Raw genomic sequence first — 23,292 nt, 5'->3', positions numbered from 1 at the left:
ATTTCATTAGTATTGTTGTTTGATTTGGTTAATTGATAGTTTGATTGATTTTGATTGAAATTGTTGGTTTCAATTTGATTTCAATTGATGAATTTGGGAATGATGATTAGTTTAGCTTTGATTTTGATGTTCTTCATGGATTGTGAGTAGTTTATTTGCTAGGGTAGTGGTGAAGGATGTATTGATGATGAATTGAGATTAATTTGGGGGAAATTTGATTGAGTTGATAATGTGATTAAATTGGTTGATTGATTTTGTGCATGTCTGTGCTTGATTAGGCTTGATCACCCTTGTTATTCACACTAGATTGCATTGTGAGTTCACATTGATACGGACCGTTGATTTGTGGCTTACATTTACTCGATTGAGATATCTTGTGATGTTTCCTAGCTAGTGTTTGATGTAGTTGACGCTGATTAGATCTCTAGGAGAATAGCATGATGTACTCTCTTGGTTGCAATTTCGGTTTTCCCTCACATTGCTTGACTTGATTGGTTGATTCCCCAAGTTGATTGAACTTCATTGTTGATGCATGTGGATCCATTCCCCTAGTGCCTTCGCATTTGATTAGTACAAGCTTTTTGCATTGCCTAGCTTAGCTCTAGTTTCTACCATAAACCCCTACTAGACTTCGAAATAGCTTGATTTAGGCAATGTGTATTCGACCTCCATTCCTTTGGGTTCGACCTTGACTTACCACTACACTTTATAGGGGTTAGTTGAGTTACAAATTTTGTTTGATTGGGTGGGGTGGTAGCCCAACGACCTACCGTTCTTCATCCCATCAGTCACATTCACACACTTGAGACTCATCACAATCAATAAAGGAAGAGATGTCTAGACTTAAAATTTCATCAAACTCATTATCACTCTCGACTCTCTCTCCTTCACTACTATGCTCGACAATAGGATCCTCATACACTCTTGGTTGCTCGAAATTACCATCATCACCCTCAACACACACATTGGATTTGTAACTTTCACACATAAGCATCAAAGATGACAATTGGCTTCCTAGCTCTTCATTTCTCCTTCTTCCCTCCTCTAAACGCTCCTCACTCTTTTTCATCATCTCCAATTGACTTCTCAAACAATTAAGGGTCGACTCTTTTTTAGGCCCAAGATCATCACGAAGCTCAACATGCCTAATTTGAGTTTCCAAGGTAGCAATAAGAGATTCAAAAGGGGTAGGAGATTGAGGCTCAACAAGAGAAGAAGAAGTACAACCAAAGGTAGGATCATCATCATTACAAACATGAGCATTTTCATCAAATAGGGGGTTGGGGGCATTTTCAAATGTATGAGATTTGTTAGCTTGAGCATGCAACACATTATCATGAACAAAAGAGGAAATAGAATTGGAAGCATTTGTTCTAGGTTCAATTATGGGGTCATGTGACACATCATGGTAAATCATGCTAGCATTGAAAGAATTAACACATTGCACATCAAAAATAGAAGCACACTTACCCTTATTATAGACTTCCCAATCAAACCAAACATAAAATTTCCAAGCATCTTCAATAGAAAATGCTCTAAAATTACCATTATGCATTCCTTCAACTATTTCCCTAGTTTGCTCATTCAAACCATGATAACAAATCTCACAAGCTTCCCAAAGACTACAACAATCATAGTCAAGAAATTCCTTAAGTCTATCAAAATATTCACAAAAAGGCTCATCATCATGTTGAGAAAAAGATAGACATGCCATTTTTACAAAGAAGACAAAAACAAATAAAAGAAAAAGTATACACAAAGACCTAGACTCAAGCAATCAAAAACACTCAAACATAGACACCGCTCCCCGGCAACGGCGCCATTTTGACGTGGGAAAATTAGGTCGTTGGACTAATGCTCCTAAGCCAAACAAAATGTATAAACACTCAACAAACCTAAATACAAGTATAGAGGTAAGTCAAAGGTCGAACCCAAAGGAACGGTATTGTCTAAGTGCTTTCAATTATGTGCCTAAGCTAGGTCGAAGACGAAGGGTAAAAGAGGACACTAACAACTATTAAGACAAAGATATCAAACAAATAAAATTCTAGGGATTAGGGTCAGTTATAATAGCAATGAACAATGCAAATTGGTTTAGGAAGTTGACTAAGTCAAGCAATGTGAGGGAAGATCAATTATGCAACCAAAAGAGCATATCAAGCTATTCTCCTAGAGGTCTAACTAGCGTCAACTACGATAAACTCTAACTAGGAAACATCACAAGACACCTCAATCGTGTAAATGCAAGCCACAAATCAATGGTCCGTATCAATGTGAACTTACAATGCAATCTAGTGTGAATAACTAGGGTGATCAAGCCTAAATCAAACACACACATGCGCATAATCAATTAACCAATTTAATCACATCATCAACTCCATCAAAATCCCCAATCTACATCAATCCATTACATAATACAAGCTTCACCAAATCCCTAACCAAACAACTACTCAAGCAACATCATCAATTCAACCAACAACTAAAGAAATCAACAATCAACAATCAAAGAATCAAAGAATCAACAATCTAAGAAGAACAATTACACTAATCAAAGATCTATCATTAAATCATCAAAATCTAATCAAAATCAAACAATCTAAACATTAATACTAAACAAAACAATAAATGAGATAGAGTTTAGAAATGCTCATTGATAATAGAGTATATCTCCAATACAATTGTCACCATTGAATCTTCAATCTCTCAATCACCATTGAAATTCTTCACTTTCTCTCTCTAAAATCTACTCCTAAAACTAACCCCTAGATCTAGAGAGAGAAGCTCTCAACTAAGCTAAGAATATGATCTAATTCTATTATGAAACTTCTTGCTACAAAAATAGAAGGAAATAGCTATATATACAAAGGAGAGGTCGGAAATGTCGCCCGAAAATAGACCAACGCCGGTGCGGTCGCACGTAGGAGAGAGAAAGGCGCGCACGGGAAACACCCAGAAAGGTGCGCCCACACGCACCAGATGTGCGGCCGCACTCGACATATGTGCGGCCGCACACTCCCCTTGTGCGCCCGCACCAAACTGGGTAAGTTTCCTCTCTTCTCTTCGTCCTAGCTCATGGGGTGCACACACCCTAGATGATGGTGATGGAGGAAAAGGTAGGCAGCAACTTCCTTGGTATTCTTGAAGAACATAAGCCATGAAAAGAGCATAACCAAGGTCTTGAAGCTTGCTCCTTGGATCCCCCTTGACTTGAAACTCTTTGCACAAGCATAAGGCATGAAAAGCAATGAAAAACCATGGAGAGGAAGCTCGGGAATTCTTGGACAATTAATCACAACCTACAACAAAGGAGAAAAAGCAAATAAAAGGGAAAAATAACAAGTAAACTAGAAAATGCACAAAATAGAGAAGTTAGCTATGAAAAGCACAAAATGAAGAAATTAAGAATAAAACTAAAGAAAACTAAAGAAAAGAGGTATAAAATGAAATGAAATTCATCCAAAAAGAGATCAAATGAGTGCCATAAATGTCACCCATCATCGCATTCGCTTGTATTGGCCTCTACTCGATTCTTATAGTGAAAAGTATTTCTTGTAATCTCAAAGGCATACAAATAAAGATTCAATTTAGTCCAAACTGTTATTAAGCTAAATTGGTTTAATTTAATATTAATACGACACATAATTCTTTAATATCTTGATCACTTGATTAAACAACAAGATTAAAAAAGAATGAACAATTATCTTATTTGTCTTGACTTTAAATTACATATTCCCTTTAAACATGTGATATGGTGATCAACAATAAACAATAGATAACATCAATATTGGAAGCAATTTAATAATAATATCGTTAGTCAAAGAAAATCATAATAACCCTAATCATGATACTATTAATAAAGAATAAAAATAAGATCGAGAAACTAAGTGATTAATTACTCACTTTCTACGTCTCCTTGAATTGCTACATCATGAATAAACTGTTAGTAACTTCAATAAATAATAAATCAAATTAAAATTAAATTAAATAAAAGTAATGTTGATTTGGTCCAAACCCTTAGTCAATTTTACCTTCAATCCTTGGTTTAAGTATGGAACTTCAGGTGTTGTTTGGACTGTTTGGAGTACTTAGGAAAGTATTATGAGAAAATAGGGAGGCTAGATAGTGTTAGGCGAAAGAGGGAAAGAGAGAATGATTTTGGTGTATAAAAGAGAAAGAGAATGATTTTTTGGTGATCAAGCTTGTTGATGATTGAAAAAGGGGTGATATGACTTCTATTTATAAAGAAAATATAAGGGTCGAAGAATCAAGAAAAGATCCGAATTCGAATCGGGATAAAACTCTTGCAATACGCAGCAGTTTTTGCGGTTATTGTTTTTATCATATCTTTTGATCTAGAAATTGGAATAAAATAAATAATATTTCGTTCGAAATATCTTGAAATCTACTTTCTTACCCAATTTGAATCAGATTAAAATCGTTTGTGGAATTAAAGATATGGCCGAAATAGTAAAAGGGTGTCAGTTTTAGGCTGAGTTTAGTGTTTTGCTCATATATATCTTCTTCGTTTTAAATCGGAATTGGGCTTATGATATACCACTGGAATGCTTATTGAAAGTCCTATAAAAGTAACAGTATTTGGATCAAAATTATAGGATCACAAAATCAGTTCAGCTCGATTTTGTGAGGTGGACACGAAAAGAGGAAAATAAGTTATGATCGATTTAGGGAAATGGGCTAAGAATTGGGTTTGTTTATGAAATGTATTGGATTGAATAGGGATTTAAGAACTCTAAATATTAAATACTCAACCTGACCAATAATGTTGGTGAAAGGTTGTTCAACATCGAGTTTGGTTATATGGAGACATTTTTAGGTGTCTACCCATGTACGGAATATTTCAAGCATTATCCCAAACATCAACCCCACTATGATCATACACTTAAGCATGGTGGCGTCCAAAGGGAAAGAAACGAGAGCAAAATAGTTGCCAATAAGTTTTAGAAACTTGTAAACCGTTCACAGGGTGAAGGTTACACCCCTTAACGATCCATGAGATCGTCAACTCCAATAGGTTTGGAACCATGACTGGTGTTTGGGATGAGGGTACGAATCCAATCTAAAAGAGAAAGAACTCGCGCTATAAAATAGGCCTCTAGTTTATTCTACTCGTATTTATGTGCGCTTTCTGACTAACATGCAATCATTAGGTTAACCATAAACCTGTTTAATCTACGTTGGTTAAATATTAATGCACAAATAAAACTATTATTGGCGATCACTTGAATTAAAATCATATTAGCCTAAACCAAATTATTAATTATCTTATTAGGCGTGATTTCAAGTACAAATTCCCTTTAAATCTGCATAAAATGCGTGATCAAGCAATAACATTAATTTATATCAAGCAACATAATATTAATCATCTTCATAATAATATCATCATTAAAGCATAATTATATTAGTAAGATCATAGGTATGATACTAACAAGATTAATAACAAACCCTAGCATGTCACTAAACATAAACGATCAAAGCTTTAACCCTAACATTATACTAACATGATATGATATTAGAAAGCATAGGAAGCACCCTAAACATGATACTAGAAAGCAATAAAGACATCATAACATGATACTAGGAATTAATTAAATATAAGCATGCTTTCTTAAAGAATAGAGTAATAAAATTACTCAATTTGATGCCTCATACCTCTTTCTAATAAAAAAATACACGCGTTAGTAAACTTCAATAATAAATCAAAGAATTAAATTAAAGAAGTAAAGAGTTTAGAAAGTTTAGACTGGATTTGGGACCAAACCCTCAGAAGGTATCAACCTTTCACGTCTAGGGCGAAGGCAACTTCGAATTTGGTTAGGTGTGCCTAGACCTCATGAATGCGGTATGGTGTATTTGTAAAAAGGCTAGTTCATAAAGCCAGAGGGAGAAAGAATAAGCTTTAGCTTAGAGAGAGAAGAGAGATGATTGTGATCAGGCTTGTTGATGATTTAAAAACAAGGAATATCGCCCCTATTAAAAGAGAAAATAGTCCAGAAATCGATAGAAAAGAGTTAGAATTCGAATCGAAATAAAATACCTCCTGTTGCCAGATGACATGGTCCAGCGCTAGGCGACAAGGACCAGCGCCAGGGGACAGGGTCTGTCGTTTGGCGCTAAGACATTTTTTACCGATTTTGTTTTTATCATATCTTTTTATCCAAAAGTCGAAATAAGGCATATAACATGTCGATGGAAAGATCTTGAAATATTCTTGCCAAACAACTTAGAATCAGATTAAAATCTTTTGTAGATAAAAAGATATGGCTGAAATAGTGGAAGGGTGTCTGTTTTGGATAGAGTTTTGTATTTCTTTCATATCTTTTTCGTTATAGATCGGAATTAATATTGTAATATATCATTGGAAAGATAATTTCAAGATCTATCCAACTAAATAAAATTTAGATAAAGATTATGCGGAACGAAAATAATATCTGACTATCTTTGAACATCTTTAAATTCTAATAGAATTAGGACTTAAAAAAGGAAAGTTTTTATAAAAGGAAAGTTTTTATTTAATCTTATCTTTTCAAAATGGATAATTAAGATCTTTTAGAAACTTATAGAAGCTTCTTATTAATCCTAATTGGTTTAGGAATGGGATTAAACCTTTGGACCCTCCACATAATCATTGGATCGTAGTTAAAATCCGGTTTGGGCCCAGTTTAGTATTTTGGTCATAACTTCCTCATTATTAATAGGAATTGAGATTATAATATATCGTTGAAAAGGTCTTTTCAATCCACATCCAACTACGCTATTATTGGAACATTATCATGGAACAAACTAAACTGGATTGGACATTTTCATAAAATAGAGTAGATTTTCAAAAACCAAAAGAAGGATTTTTAATAAAAACTACCGCAACACTAGACTTTTCACACTTTCACTTTATTCTATAATCATACGACCTGAAAGGTATTCATCACTGAGTTTGGTTTTGGGGAGACACATTTGAGTGTCTACAACCCATAAGGTAACAAATTCTTGTAAGAACTATTTTGTATAAATTAAAAAACATGATTACAGTGGGTTATATGACAATTTGTGTTTAATAGGGTAATATGCGTAGGTAAAATACAAGTTTATTATGTTGGGTGGGTAATTTGATGAATACTAAGGAGGAAATGGGTATTAGGTGTGGTATAAAAAGAATAATTTTAAAAAAAAAAAATTTCTCCCCACGGGTGATAAGAAAAGAAGAGTAAGCGTATCCGAGTAATAATTATTCATATTAATTTAAATTATAAGGTAACAAGTACTTGTAAGAACTATTTTTATATATTAAAAGAACATGATTACCATGGTTATATGAATATTCGGTTGAACTTATTCCAAAATTTATTATTTGTATAATCATGTTCAATTTTATGGAAAAAAATTTGAATACTACAACCACGATAAGTTTTTAAAATATTTGTAAAGAATAAGCCAACATTTGGGTCATTAGCTCAAAATAAGTCAATTTTTCGATTAACTTAAAATAAGTCGAATTTTATTAGATATCTTCTCGAAATAAGTCAAAACTTGTTAGATAAGAAGGTAACCAGTTGTTAAGGTAAACTATTATATGTGTCATCATGTGGTCAGTCCTTTAAAAAAAAAAATTTCAATTTACAATTAAATAATATTATCAAAAAAATAAAATAATAATAATAATAAAAAACTAAAAAAAATTAAAAAAGAATCCAACAATCACACTGCGAGCCCCCTCCCCCTTCTAGTGGTCGGTGATCACCTCCCACCCCCCCTCGTCACCAGCGACCCCATCCCCTCCCTTTCACATTCCCGTGCCTAAACTCAACCTCCCGAAAAGGGAGGGTATGTAGGGTGTCGTGGGTGTGGGAAATGGAGGGGAGTGGGGTCATTGGCGTCGGGAGATGGACGTGGTTACCGCCATCGGCCACTGGGAGGAGGCTAGCACTGGTTGGGGATAAGGGGGTGGCTAGGCCTGTTTTTTAAAAAAATTTTATGATTCTGTTTTTTTTAAAAAAAATTTATTTAATATAATTATTGTTAAATTATTTAGTTAAATTTAATGAAGTATTTTTAAGTTACAAAATGACCAGTTTGGTAAGTTGTAGGTCATTTGGCCTATTAAAAGAAAATACCCCTTAAAAGTCGACTTATTTTGAATTAATGTAAAGGTTGACTTATTTTGAGCAAATCACATAAAGGTGAACTTATTTTTGACAAAATTTCCTAAGTTTTTAATATTTCAAGATTGGAGCTTTTGTTTCAAAACCTACCAATTATTAAGGAAATCAATTTATTATAATATTTTATAATATTATTAAATAATCAAAGGGAATAAAAGGAAATAAATGTGAACGACATTAATTACTCTACTACTTTTATCATATTCCTTTTTTTTTTTTTGTAATTGGCGATTATTTTGAGTACAACAATTTATAGATTTACCGTGCGTGGCGTGTAAGAACCATCCTTTATATATACAAGAACCAATCCAACCCCTTTATAAGTTTTGATCTAACCATCTAAATTGATCCTTTAGTAATGACATTTCTGTAATTTTGACAAGTTCGTATTTACAACATAGAAAAAAAATTAGAACATAGGTTAAATTTTAGAACATAAGCAAAAAGAAATTTAGAACATAAGCAAAAAATTTAAGATCATATGAGAAATAATTTAGAGTATAGCAAAAATTTATAACATAAGCAACCAAAAATGTTTAAACATAAGAAAAACCATTTAGAAAATAAGTTGAAAAAATAATTTATATCATAGGTAAAAATTAATAACATTAGCTGAAAAAATAATTTAGAACATAGGAAAAAAAAATTTAGAACGTAAGCTGAAAAATAATTTAGAATATAGGAACAAACTTAGAACATAATCTAAAAAACAATTTAGAACATTGAAAATAATTTGGAACATAAGTAGAAAAAATTTAGAGTAATATAGAGAAAACTTTAGAACATAAGTTGAAATAATAATTTAGAACATAGGAACAAATTTAGAGCATAATATAAAAAACAATTTAGAACATTGGATAAATTCGGAACATAAGTAGAAAAATTTTAGAATATAGGAGCAGAAAAAATTTAGAACATAGGAAAAAGTTTAGAATATAAGTTATTGTTGCATAAGAAAGAGTTCTCATATATATATATATATATATATATATATATATATATATATATATATATATATATATATATATATATAGATACATATATATACTACCTCCGTTACATATTATTTGCAACGATTAGACATTTTCCCTCTCTACTTTATGTCAAATCGTTGCAAATAATATGTAACGGAGGTAGTATATATATATGTATGTATTTATTATATTACAAGCATTACACAACACTATATTTGGGCTCTTGAGAAACCAAAAAAAAAAAAAACAGCTAACACTATAAAAGGAGTGCCATATCTTCCCAAAAAAAAAAATATGCCACGACTTTAAACAAAGACTCGAGCATTATTTACCAAAAAACAAAACAAAAAAAAAATAAAAAAAAACTTTTACATTAAGGCGATATTTAGGAATAAGTGTCAAGTTCTTCGCCATGGACATGACAAGGCCAAACTTCTCTTGCATGACTAAATTGTTGAAAGAAATATTATCAGGCATGTACCAATCAAAGGAATGCACCAATGTAGACAATATTAGCTTAACATTTAGTAGACCAAGTTGCGTACCAGGACACCTCCTTCGACCAAATCCAAAGGGTGCAAGGCGAAAATCTTGTCCGCTAATTATATCAACATCATTAACCAAAAATCTTTCTGGATGAAATTCTTCAAAATTAACGGACCAAATAGTTGGGTCTCGACCAATTGCCCATGCGTTTAGGAAAATCTGTGAGCCTTTGGGAATAAAATACCCATCGAATGTAATTTCTTGCATGGCTTCATGTGGAGCAAAAATGACTGGATATAGGCGAAATATTTCTTTAATAACTAGGTCCAAGTATTTAAACTTTGGCACATCTTTCTCCTGCACCATTCTATTTTTCCCTACAACACTTTCTATCTCTTGTTGCAATTTCCTCATTTTCTCTGGATGCTTTAAAAGAGATGCAAGTGCCCACTTAACTATGTTGGTAGTACTGTCAATTGTTGGCACAACTAGGTCTATTAAAATGGCTTTTATACCATCCCTCTCAATGCCATATGTTGCTTTGGTGTCGTTGTTGTTCATCAATGACAACATTACATCTACCAAATCTCTATGAGTTCGTTGCACCTTTTTTGCTTCATCTTCATGGTTGCTGATGATTTTCTCTAAGACATCATCTACAGTCTTCATAAGTTTTCTGATGCGCCTTTTCAGCCCCTGATAATTCCATAATAGTTAATATAGATCATGCTCTAAAGCCCAAATTGTGCTTGATTTATTTCACTTGTACAAGGAAAACATGGGTATCTACTTATTATAATCCCTACCTTATAAAAACTACAAAATTATTCTTACAAAAAGTGTGCTACAAATTTTACCCTACAAAATGTGTATTTATATGTATACCCTCATTAATATGTACACGTTTTTTTTTATGAATTTAGTATTTGTACAAGTACATTCTCTAAAATGTTTATTTACCCCCCATTAATGATAATTTATTTTTTTTTAATGCTTGGACATTTATACTCCCAAAACATATTTGTTTACATATTTTCTCTTATTAAGGGTGAGTTTATTGGTGAGTCTTGAGTAGAGTCTTAACTCAAGACTCACATACAAGACTATATAACTTTTGCAATAAAGTAGTGCAAGACTATACAGAGTTTTGAGATGAGTTTTGGATTCTAAAACTCATCTTAAGACTCTAAAAATTTACAAAAAGCAATCTAATTTTTTTTGTTGGCCAATAAAGAGCTGCCAACTCATTAGCTCAAAAAGTTGTTGATTTTTATAAAGAAAATAGATATATAAATAGTGAATCGGGAGTGAATCTTGGGATAATGTGTTAAAAGTGGAGAAAGTCTAATGTAAGTCTTATAATTAATAAATAATTTAACCTTTAGTGGAAAACTGACGTAGCAGAGTCTGAATTAAAAGTCTCGGTATGGGGATAAACTTACCCTACTAGTGTTGAAAACTGTTTTGTGATGTACGGCCAAATTGAAAGAGTTTAAAATATGGTTAGCTACCCTAGTACTTACAATTAGCATTATTTATAAAAGCTCTAATATTTCTAATGCATTAATTAATTATTTAATGCTCATTAAGAAATTTATTTATATCTTTCATGCAGTAAACTATTGATAGTTGATTTAGGAGGAAATTTCAACAAGGAAAATATTGATATAGTGGCTTTCACTTTACTCAATATAAGATATTGATTTATAATTTACCCCAAAAAAATTTGAAGAAAAACCATGAGCTAATTTGAATGATACGCTTACTAACGTAGAACTTTGATTATGTTTAATTTTTAATAAGTAAAAAAAAATACAAACCGCTAATTTTTGAACCTATACATTGAGTAGATTTTTAACAAAAAAAAAAAGAAAAAACCAATTGACTGCTTTATATATATATATATATATATATATATATATATATATATATATATATATATATCACAAATCATGATTGTCCACCTGAAGTATAAAACTTAAAGTTGGTAAAGTAGAATTTGTCTTAAGATTCTTCACAAATTCTTCTCTAGGGCTGATTTACATTAAGTTATTATAACACGAGTTAAATTAATTATTAATATATATAATGTTATCCTTATATATTGTAACAGTTACTATTTTCCTAGCATAAATTTACTTTTAGAAAAATACTTATAATGTTTTAGATTAATTGTTTTTTAATTAATCACATTATCTATTTTTATCATGTATTTATTATAAGTACACATTAAAAAAACCCATTACAAATTAACTGGGAATTAAACTTATCATAAGAATTATTACAGCTACCCTCATAATAACTACTCCGTATATTTGAATAAAATTAACATAAATCTGCCTTATAAGAGACTTATTGAAGAGTTTTAGCACATCTAAACTAAATCAAACCACCTCCTTTAATAAGTTTACGATGTCAAAAGTTTATTGTGCTAGTTATAGAGCATCTTTAATAGTTAGCTAACTGTTAAATTAGCTTGCCATGCCACACATAATTTTAAGCTAATCCTCTTTGTAGCTATTTTGTGCCCCAATGACTAGCTACTAGATTGCTAATTAAATAAGCTTGACTTTTTCAATTAGCTTTATAAATTTAATTATTTTTATATATTAATCTCTAAATATTTTGGAAACAGAATGCAAATAAAATCATATCAGACACCAAAGAACATCTAGTTTTACATAAATTAATGTAATTTGACCAAGAAAAAGAATCTTTACAACTTTCAAGCTTTGCTGCCAAGTGCAGATATGCAGTAAGTTCAATTTTTAAATATTTAACTTTTGATTTTTTTTTTTTTGTAAATTCAAGTTTGTTACATATATGGGAGGTAGAACGTTAGGCTAGAGGGGCAGATATGAGACAGAGATAGAGGAGTTGTACATGGAAATATCGTAGAAGTTTTTAACTCTTAAATAGATCTAGTTTAAATTAATTTATTGCGCGCCACTAATATTAGAGAAATTATATTTGTGTTACAAAATTAACAAAAAAAAGTCATTGTGGTCAGATAAAGGTTACTAAGTTAAAATAAAAGTCAATGTGTTATTATAAGGTTATAAAAGTATTATTTAATGAAATATTCAATATGCTAGTCAATATGAATAATAAAGGTCACTATGTATGTTAAAATTAGGATCAATCAGTTCAACATAGCATCGCACTTCAAATTTACAATAATCCTCTTGTCAAAAAAAAAAAAAAATACAATAATCCTAATATTCAAGCGCACACAAGTTTTACTAATGATTATTATGTAGAATGTAAGGTTAATATGTAAAATTTAGGGTCATTACGTTTAATATATATAACACCATTTTGCGCCTATGTACGTCATGTTCACAATAATATCATTTTGAACCAGGTTCACATAAGTTTTATTTGTCGTAGAAGATTTAATCAAGAGTTGGGTGTGATATGATATAAATTAAAGTTGGAATTAGGGTGCTGATATTGCCAGGGTAAAAAAAAAAAGTCACTTTCAAGATAAATTATCTACCCACCGTCCGTAATCTCGGAGAATCTAAGTATGTCAAGCTAGATTTACTAGATTAAATTTTTCCTTTTTCTTTTATAATTTACAATAATCCTCTTAGTATTACTATAATTTAATTAATATCATATCTTCCCTTTTTTAACATTGCATAATTTTTTTTTTTTTTTTTAACAAAAAAAAAAAAAAAAAAAAAAAAAAAATTAAAACATTACAAGCCTAATATTTACGGAGTAGTTTTTATTTTGTAAAAAAGATAGGTTTGACATATAGGACATGCTAAGAATTTTTAGTTTTTTTAATTCCTTTTCTCCCTTTCACCTGTTAAAGTTCCGAGATTAGTACTTGTATAGTTGTACTACTATATATTTTTTAAAAAAATTTATTAACATATTCAATTTAATGAAAATAATTTGTTCAGTGTCATGACATAGGTCAATTTTTAGGGCCTGTTCATATTTACTTAATTTCAGTTTAGTTCAGTTCAGTTCAGCTCCAATCAGTTCAGTTCAGTTCAGTTCAGTTCAGTTTAGTTCCAATCAGTTCAGTTCAGTTCAGTTCAGCTCTTAATTTCCTTCTCACATAAAATATTCATTTCAGCTTAATTCAGTTCAGTTCAGTTCCAATCAGTTCAGTTCAGCTCCAATCAGTTCAGTTCAGTTCAGTTCAGCTCAATTCAGGAAATATGAACAGGCCCTTAGTTAGCAATAAATTTAATTTAACTTTAGTTTAGTTTTGATTTAAAAATTAGTTAACTTTAGTTTTAAAATTATGAGCTGGATAAAATAAAAAAATTAGTTAACTTTAGTTTTAAAAATATGAGCCGGGTAAAATTTAACCATTTCTTAGTTACGAGATTAGATACATATATAATTTTAATTTATGTTATTCAGACTCTTCATTTTACCTCACATACGTGTTAGACCCTTGACACTCAAACATAGTTTTAACACCCAGACACTTCACTTTTAATTTAAAATTATTTAATTTTTTTACAAAATAGTCAAGTCGGAAGCTTGGACACGTACTATCTGTGTCGGACATGGGTATCCTAGTTCTATATAGTAACATAACTATTAACTAGTAAAACATCATAGAGTGAGGGATAGCTCAAGTGGTTAGAGCTTCTTTCTCGATTTCAGGAGATCCTGTAATCGATTCTCAACGTGGCTCTCTAAACAACAACAAAAAATTAAAAAATAAATAAAAATAAAAATTAAAAAAAAAAAAAAAAAAACCTAGTAAAACATCAGGTGCGTCTAGTGGTATCAAATAAAGACAATGCATGAAACAAACCTGAGGATCAAATGGTGCAAGGAAAGGCAAATAATCAGCAATATTTAGGGTTCCTGAAAGTCTCAAAGCCTCAAGGACAGTAGCTCTAAGAGCCAAATCATTCTTCGGAGCTCCATACAACATTCTATATATCAACTCCTCTAGGACACCACCAACACTAGTGCCAATATCTACGGCTTGATCAGCTGCCGAAGCAGCCTTCAATGAACTCACTAGTTTACCTAATTCCTCCTCCCTCAACCACGCAAATGACCTAATTTTTGAAGCACTCAAAAGCTCCATGACACATAACTTTCTCGCTTTTTGCCAATATGAACTATATGGTGTGAAAATAATTCCCTTAGAATTATATGAAAGGTCATAAGAAACCTCGGACATAGGCCTCTTTGCACAAAATACATCGTGATTCCTAAGAAGGCGTTCGGCCATTTGTGGTGAGGAGATCACAATGACGTGCATGAAGCCAAGCTTTAAGTGCATTATAGGTCCATACTTTTTGGCTAAGTTTTGGAAGCTACGATGAGGGAGGCTGCCTACTAAGTGAAGATGTCCAATGATGGGTAATTTTGGTGGGCTAGGAGGTAATTTTGGTGTATTCAATGATTTTGTTGAGGGCATAATTGTAACTTTTTGTTTAAGTAGCTGCATAAGTGATCTCCATGAAACCATTAGGCCAAGGAGAAATACAAGGATGGTTATACTAAGGGACAACATTATTATTGTTGTTATACTAACAAGAGTATCTAAATTGTTTGATTCTAATGGATTGTGAATCATATCCATGACACTATGCTAGACCAAGGTATTTATAGTCAAAAAAACCAAGTAGAATGTGTGAACGTGTTATTATAGATTATTTTGTGTTTAAAAATTTTAGATTATAATAAAATGGTGGGATAAAGAAGTGATATAACAGCCAATATGTTACTTATATATAATAATCTACAAAAATGATGTAAACATGTGAATTTGTTATCAGTATATCATATGACTTAAGAAGTTTAGATTATTAAATGGAGGGTTGTAATAATGATGATAGTAACAACCAACCAAGGTTCTTGTAATCTTCCTGTTTAAAAAAAATAAGTTACTTCACTTACTTGTAAACAAAAAAATGAAGAAAACCGTGTGAATTAAATTTCTTATTAATTAGTATATCATTATGTACTCAGAATTTTATATTATCAAAGGAGATGAGTTATTATAGAGTACGTGATAAAACAACCAACGAAATTACAAAAGAGTAGTATACAGAGATAGAGGAATAGAATATTTGGATTACGTCAAGTTAAATTAGGATTAAGTTTCCAACCTAGCTATACGTTTACAGAATGATTTAGCTTATTGATTTTTTTATCCTTTATTTAACTCAAACGCAACCCTACATTACTTTTTACTATCCTGTATTTTATTACTTGTTTCATTTCTCCATATATAAAATTTTAAAAGGAATAGTGAAAGTAATAAATATGATACAACTATAATAGAGACGTGGTTAGTTAAAGACTACAAAATTCTAAAAAAAACAAAAGTGAGTGTAAGAGGGAAGGAGAAAGAATATAAAAAATTCACAATATTAAAATATGATATGAGGGGATCACTAGTGGTGAGCAAAATAGTAAAATAATTTTGTAAAAAGTATTTAAGAAATAGAATCAGGAATGAGGTTACTCACAAGAAAGTAGGTGTGGCAAGCATTGCAGACAAACTAAGGGAAAATCGTATGAGTTGGTTCGGACATGTAAGACGGAGACCCGAGGATGCGCCGGTGCGAAGAGTGGAAGAGTGGTACCATGGAGGGATTAAACGAGGGAGAGGGAGACCAAAAATGACTTGGTTGGAAGGAGTTAGGAAGGATATGAAGTGCATGGAAATACATGAGGACGATGTTTTGGATCTTAAGGGATGGAGGAGAAAGATTTATGTTGATGACTACACGAAATAATCAAATTTGGTTGATGTTAGCCGACTCCACTTTTGGGATTAAGGCTTTGATTGATGGATTGAATTTTGTAAAAATTATCAAAAAAAAAAAATGGAGCAAGTAATAAAATATGATCACGAAAAAACACGATTTTTGTATGCGACCGTGCGGGATGAGTAACTCAAGTTACTTGATCAGGGGTTACTCAATTGAGTTACCGGGGTTACTCGAGTTTCTTTGTTAGGGGTTACTCGAGTTAATTGGTCAGGGGTTACTCAAGTTGTCAGGGTTACTCAAGTTACTTGGTTAGGGGTTAGTCAAGTTACTCGGTTAGGGGTTACTTGAATTACTGCGGCTAACCGAGGAACCCTTTGAGTAACCCTTCAAGTAACCCTTCACCGAACTTCCTAAGTAACTCTTGACCGAACTCCTTAAAAAACCCGTGACCAAGTAACTTGAGTATAACCCCTAAACGAAAAACTCGACTAACCCTTGACCAAGTAACTCGAGTATTCCTTGATCGAGTAACCCCTCAAGTAATCCTTGACCGAGTTAATCCCTCGAGTAACCTCTGTCCGAACCCCTCAAGTTACTCTTGATGACCGAGTAACCTCTGACCGAGTAACCCCTGACTGAATAACTCCTAGTAAAATAACTCGGGTAACTCCCTACCACACGATGTGGCCTACTGCACCAAAAAGTTATTGAAAAAAAAGAAAGTTTAGCAAGTAATAAAATACTGAGATAATACTATTCAATAATTAGTCATAGTTGAACGTCATCAACGTGTGAACAATTAGTATAAGCCACAGTCAAGTTCTTGTTTTTTTTGTTGCTTGAAAGTCTACAGTCAAACGATATTTTTTTTGGTACAACAACAGAAATTACATATGGAGGTAATTAATATCCTTTCTACTTTTCTAGCATCACAAAAATGTACGTAGTTGTTTCTAAAAAACTTTTTCCGCATCACTTAAACCTCAATTGCCTTTAAAGGTACTTTTAAGCATCAACATAGGTTGTGGTTGTCTCACCATCACACAATTTGTGGTTGCCTCAAACTACCATTTTAGCATCACATAGATTATGGTTGCCTCGAGAATACATTTTTTTAGTATCACAAAATTTATGAATGCCTCTAAAATTACAGTTTTGCTCTAAATAGATCTTATTGCCTCTAAAAATGATTTTCAGTAACACCAAAAAAAAATATTAGTGTTGCATCTGAAGATTGTTTTCACATTAAGATGAGTCAGATGACTATGATTGTATATCTGAATGTATCTTTTAGCATCACACAAATTCAGATTACCTCTTAAGACTTTTATATAATAACATACGTAGATAAAGTTATGTCAACCAAAAGCTTTTGAGCAACGTCAATCAATGTATGATTTAAAAGTAATCTTACACATTGGGAGTCTTTAATTAGAGTATACTTTTGTAGAAAAAATTGTATAATTGGTACTTCACAAATTCTAGCCATATGATATGACCACTTCACTCAGACAATTTATTAAGTAATAGGGGATCACGGTAATGAGCAAATAGGATTACCTTGACATATATGTGGGTTAAATGAGAAAAATGGGTTAGTCTGTTACATAAGTGGAATCATTCTTTCATTTTTTTTTTAAAAAAAATTAAGGGTTACTCGAGTGAACAAATGGAATTACATGTTTCTAACTTAGTTGATATTGGTCGCATAATAAATTGGAGTTAATTTAATGGGCAAAATAAGGTTGCTCTTATGAATTAATGGGGTTACTTATATATATACAGAAAAATTATTCTTTTAAATTAGGAAAATTTCACATTTGCTACCAGGGAAAGCACCATGTTTCACATTTGCTACCCCTCTAAAATTTTATTTTATTTTACTACCACCGAAACACACTAACTTTCATAATCACTACCACTAAAGGATCCGTTACGATTTCCGTTAAGTTAATTAAAAAAAATAAAAAAAAATTAAAAATTAAAAAATAATTAAAATAAAAAAAACAAACCACCCTCCCCCTCCCCTGCCACCCCCTGCCCTCCCCCCTGCCGGCGTCCGGCGCCCAGAACTTCAGCCGGCGCCGGCGCGTACCACCCCCTCCCTTTCCCCCAACCCTACGCAGCCAACGCGAACCCCCTCCCCTTTTCCCGTTCTCGCTGCCCCGACCAACGTAACCACCCCAAACCGAAACCAAAACCACCCCCGGAATCAGCCCCCAACCCCGTTCCCTCCCTCCACTGAATCGACCCCCCTCCCCTTCCTCGTCCCCCATTCCCTTATCAACCACAATCGGAATTCCCTGCCACCAAAACCACCCTAAACGAAACCCTAAAACTTGTTTAGGGTGGTTTCGGGCAGGGGGTTTAGGGTTGGGGTTGTTAGTTTGGGTGCTGGCCGCCGGTAGGGGGAGGGGGGAGGGTGGTTGACGGGGAGGGTTATGGTTTTTTGGGTGGGTGGTTTTTTAATTTTTTTTATTTTAATTTTTTTTAATGTATTTTTTTAATTTATTTTATTTTTTTAATTAACTTAACGGAAATCCTAACGGATTCCGTTAAGTGGTAGTGATTATGAAAGTTAGTGTGTTTCAGTGGTAGTAAAATAAAATAAAATTTTAGAGGGGTAGCAAATGTGAAACATGGTACTTTCCCTGGTAGTAAATGTGAAATTTTCCTTTAAATTAATGTGGTCAACCATGTGGCTAGCCACATAAAAGACTTAATGTAAACACGCCAACTCCCTCTAAAAATGACCATGCATGTGTGGCACTAGGTTAAATATTTTCCGGCCCATTCTCCCTTCCCACTTTTCATAAAAGCAAAAAAATTGCAGTCATATAATATCCTGCTTATCTTCTTACCAATAAAATGGCATATATATGTTAAAGATTTTAGAGTATAATCTCTCCTATTGGCAAAATATCACGTTTGAAAAAATGATGTTGATTATGTTAAATATAACTTTGCATTATGTTACTTAAGCAGTTAGGCTTTGTTCTCTTTGAGGCTTTGAGCCAAAAATTTTTCACAAATTTTTGTATGCGGCTGGCCACATGGTGCGGCAGGGGTTACTTGTATGGTGTTACTATAGGTGTTACTTGTTTCTGAGGGTTACTTGTATGGGTGTTACTGGTTTTGTCAGGGATTATTTGTAGGTGTTACCTGTATTCTAGGGTTACTTGAATGGTTGTTACTGGTTTTGGTCAGGGGTTACTTGTAGGTATTACTTGAATTGGTGTTACTAGTTTTGGTCAGGGGTTACTTGTAGGGTGTTATTGGTTTGGTACGAGATTTTGTTATGGAGTTACTCAACCCATTCAAGTGTTCCATACAAGTAACATTATACAAGTAACATCTACAAGTAACTCCAGAAACAAGTAACTCAAAATACATTTTTTTTTTCAAGAGTTGCTTGTACGATATTACTGGTTTTGATCAGGGGTTACTTGTAGGGTGTTACTAATTTTGGTCAGGGTTACTTGTAGGGTGTAACTGGTTTGGTATATATAGGGCATACGTACAAGCAACCCTTGAACAAGTAACTCATACAAGTAACCTTGAATAAGTAACTCATACAAGTAACCCTTAAATAAGCTAGTAACTCATATAAGTAACCCTTGAATAATTAATCATACAAGTAACTCTTGAGTTAACTCATACAAGTAACCCCTGAATAAGTAATCCATACAAGTAACCCCTTAAAAAAAAACCAAGTAACCCCTAAAAAATACAAGTAATCAGTAACTCCTGAAAAAAATAAAACAAGTAACCCCTGAATAAGTAATCCATACAAGTAACTCTTGAAAAAAAAAAATATAAGTAACCCCTAAATAAGTAATCATACAAGTAACTTCTGAAAAAAAAAAATACAAGTAATACCTGAAAAATAAAAGTAACCCTGTAACTTCTGAAAAAAAAAAATACAAGTAATAACTGAAAAATACAAGTAACCCTGACAATACCAGTAACTCCCATTATTTTTGCTGACTTGGCAGCAGGCCACATGGTGTGGCCTGCTGCACCAAAAAGGCAATGAATTTTTTTATCTCTTCAGTAGTTCAGTGTAATTCAGTTACGTTCAACCCAATAAGTTTATTTTAGTTTAGTTCAATTCTACCCTAATTAAGTATAATTTTAACTTAAATTCATTTAGTCTTTGTTCAACTCAAAAAAGAACAGAACTTTATAATCTATAAAATAAAATAAAACATGTGAGCATCTTATTAGTATATCATTATGTATGTATTAAGATGCTCTGGTTAGGAAATGGTGAGTTGTAATGGTGATAGGAACAACCAACTAACAAGGTTCTTGTAATCTTCTAGTCATAAAAAACAAGGTACTTGCATAAAAAATTTAGTCAACCGTGTGAACTTATTAGTAAAGCATTATGTATTCAGAATTTTATATTATCAAATGGTGAGTTACAATACAGTGAACGAAATTATAAAAAAGTAGTGCACATGTACAAGATCGAGGAATAGAAAATTTGGATTACTTTACAAGACGGATGGAGCATTATTAATCATGATTAAATGACTTATTATACGGGTGATTAGTAAGTTTATTCTCTAGTATGTAACTCATCTTTATTATATATAAGCCAAGGCCTTAGGGTAGTAGAACTAGAACAATAGTATCCTCTTGTAATTAGACTTATCTATCCCTAATTTGTTTTGAAAATTATCTGTTTAAATTTTCTTAATTCCTTCTTGATTAACAAAAAAAATATGTGTCATAAAACAATATTTATGATTGTTGAAAAATCAAACTAACAATTCAATAATTACAGCAGCCTTTTGAAAAATGACTAGCATATTATTTTAATGATAAACAATATGGTCGGTTCATTTTTACACGTTATAAAATAGTACAATTAGTCTTTCAATATCAACAATGCAAATATAATTTTTGAAATATTTAATCCAACATAAAATAAATATTTTTCAAAAAAATCTATTATAACCTATACTAAAAGCAAATCCTTCCATGACACTTGTCATTAACTTGTAAAAAAATTTTCTCGCCTTTTTTCGCCTCTTTTTTTTTTCAAAATCTTTATGTAAACTATTTATACATTATGTATTTTCTTTTCCGTTTTACAATCATATTCCATAAATATTCAAATGAAATATTTCTAAATATCTTTTATATACTTTATATTTTGCAATATTATTGTCAAAAATATTAAACAACCGTGCATTGAACATGAATTTAACCTAGTATAAAATAAGAATAAAAATTACATATATAAAACTAAAATTGACAAAGTAAACAAAAAAAATTAATTAATAATACTATTCTATACCTAAAATAAAGTAATCTAATTAATTACATGAAAAACAATGTTTCAAACGACTGTGAAATTTTCACAAAAACTTACATGATTTATTTACCGAAACTTTCAATTGCAATAACAATTTCAAACAACTTACACTAACAATCTCTATAAAATACTGAAAATTCTAAGAGGATAATCTAATCTTATTGTTTAATTTTCTGGGCTCTTAATTGTCATTTTAGTCAATTAGAATAACCTAATGTATAATTCGGATATATCAAAGAGATAGACATGTACCATCTACTTTCTCAATGTAATGTTACGCAATAAACCATTAAAGTGACTATCATATATACCATACACTTGTTTCTCATACTCGTTTAGTTGTTTTTCAAGTTTCATACTTTACTTCACAAGTTGTTTAATCTCTTTCCTAGGTGAGCAGCCGGCTCGTCGTAGACTAAGGCAACCTATAAGTTGCAATTACTCTACTAGTAGTCATTTTCTTGGTCCATAACCTATTCGGTTGTGCAACATGTAGTGGATACTCGACAGACCAAGCAAGCGAGGCCCTATCCTATTAGGGTGCGAACGATAGGTAATTTTTATGCTTTCGTCTGCTCAAATTCTTGTGATTTAGATGCCTTGTACGTGTCACGGGATATTTTGTGAACTAACTTTTTTCGTTAAGTATGGACCTAAGAGGTTTCCATTATGGCGCCTTGACAAAGTCTGGACCAGCCTTACAAAAACTGCTAAGCAACAAAAGCAACAACAAGAGCAAGCACAAGAATACCTTTATTACTTTGACAACGATAGTATAATTCTAGGCCAAGTGCCCCAATGACGTCCTTTATTTATAATACTCAAACAATGGCCACAACCCGGCCAAATAGGCATAACTATCTACTACTTATCTATGAGGTTGACTAGTGCAGCATTCACAGAGTTTCTAAGGAGTAAGGACTAGGTGCACAGAGCACATTTACTCGCTGCCTCGCTCGTCAAAGGATTGTCTAGTATCTTTTACTCCATCCGTTTCTTTTTAGTTGACACGTTTCTTTAGTCACGTTTGTCAATGCAGTTATTCAATAATTAATATCTTTAATTATCGATAAGCAAAAATTATGAAAAGTTGATATTTTGAAAGTATATAACGTGACGAATCTAATAAGATCTCATATGACTATATTTTTCATTACGTATAAAGCACAAAACACGGTCAAAGGGAGGTGTGTGAATAGTGCTAAAGTCAAAACGTGTCAACTAAATAAAAACGGAGGTAGTAATAGCTTAGCGTAATTTTTTACAGTGCGTCTTGTGTGCGGCTGGCCATACCATGTGGCCACTTATAAAAGAACAAAGTAACCCCTATAACACTAACCCGGTAACCCCTGTAATACTGACCAAGTAACCCTTAAGTAACCCCTGTAACACTGACGAAATAACCCCTATAACACTAACGAAATAATGCTCATGATGGATGGCCACACCGTGTGGCCAGCCACATATAAGACTTTATGAATTTCTTAAGAACATTAAAAAAAAAAAAACAATCATTTCATTTAAAATTTTATTTTAAACTACTATTTTGAAATTTTATTTTAAACTACTTTTTTAAAATTTTATTATAGATTGTCTAGAGTAACTAATCACCCATCAAATAT

The 23,292-nt window shown here is 32.1% G+C and overlaps 1 pseudogene; it reads right to left on the bottom strand.

Moving 5' to 3' along the window:
* Positions 1-4,566: 4,566 nt before the first annotated feature.
* LOC145600542 (cytochrome P450 CYP736A12 pseudogene) lies at positions 4,567-14,903 on the bottom strand (annotated as a pseudogene).
* Between the last annotated feature and the right edge of the window lie 8,389 nt (positions 14,904-23,292).

Source organism: Chenopodium album, chromosome 21 (assembly GCF_948465745.1).
Source record: "Chenopodium album chromosome 21, dcCheAlbu1.1, whole genome shotgun sequence".
Lineage (NCBI taxonomy): Eukaryota > Viridiplantae > Streptophyta > Magnoliopsida > Caryophyllales > Amaranthaceae > Chenopodium > Chenopodium album.
The sequence above is the reverse complement of the archived record's forward strand: the minus strand, read 5'-3'. Positions and strand labels throughout refer to the sequence as shown.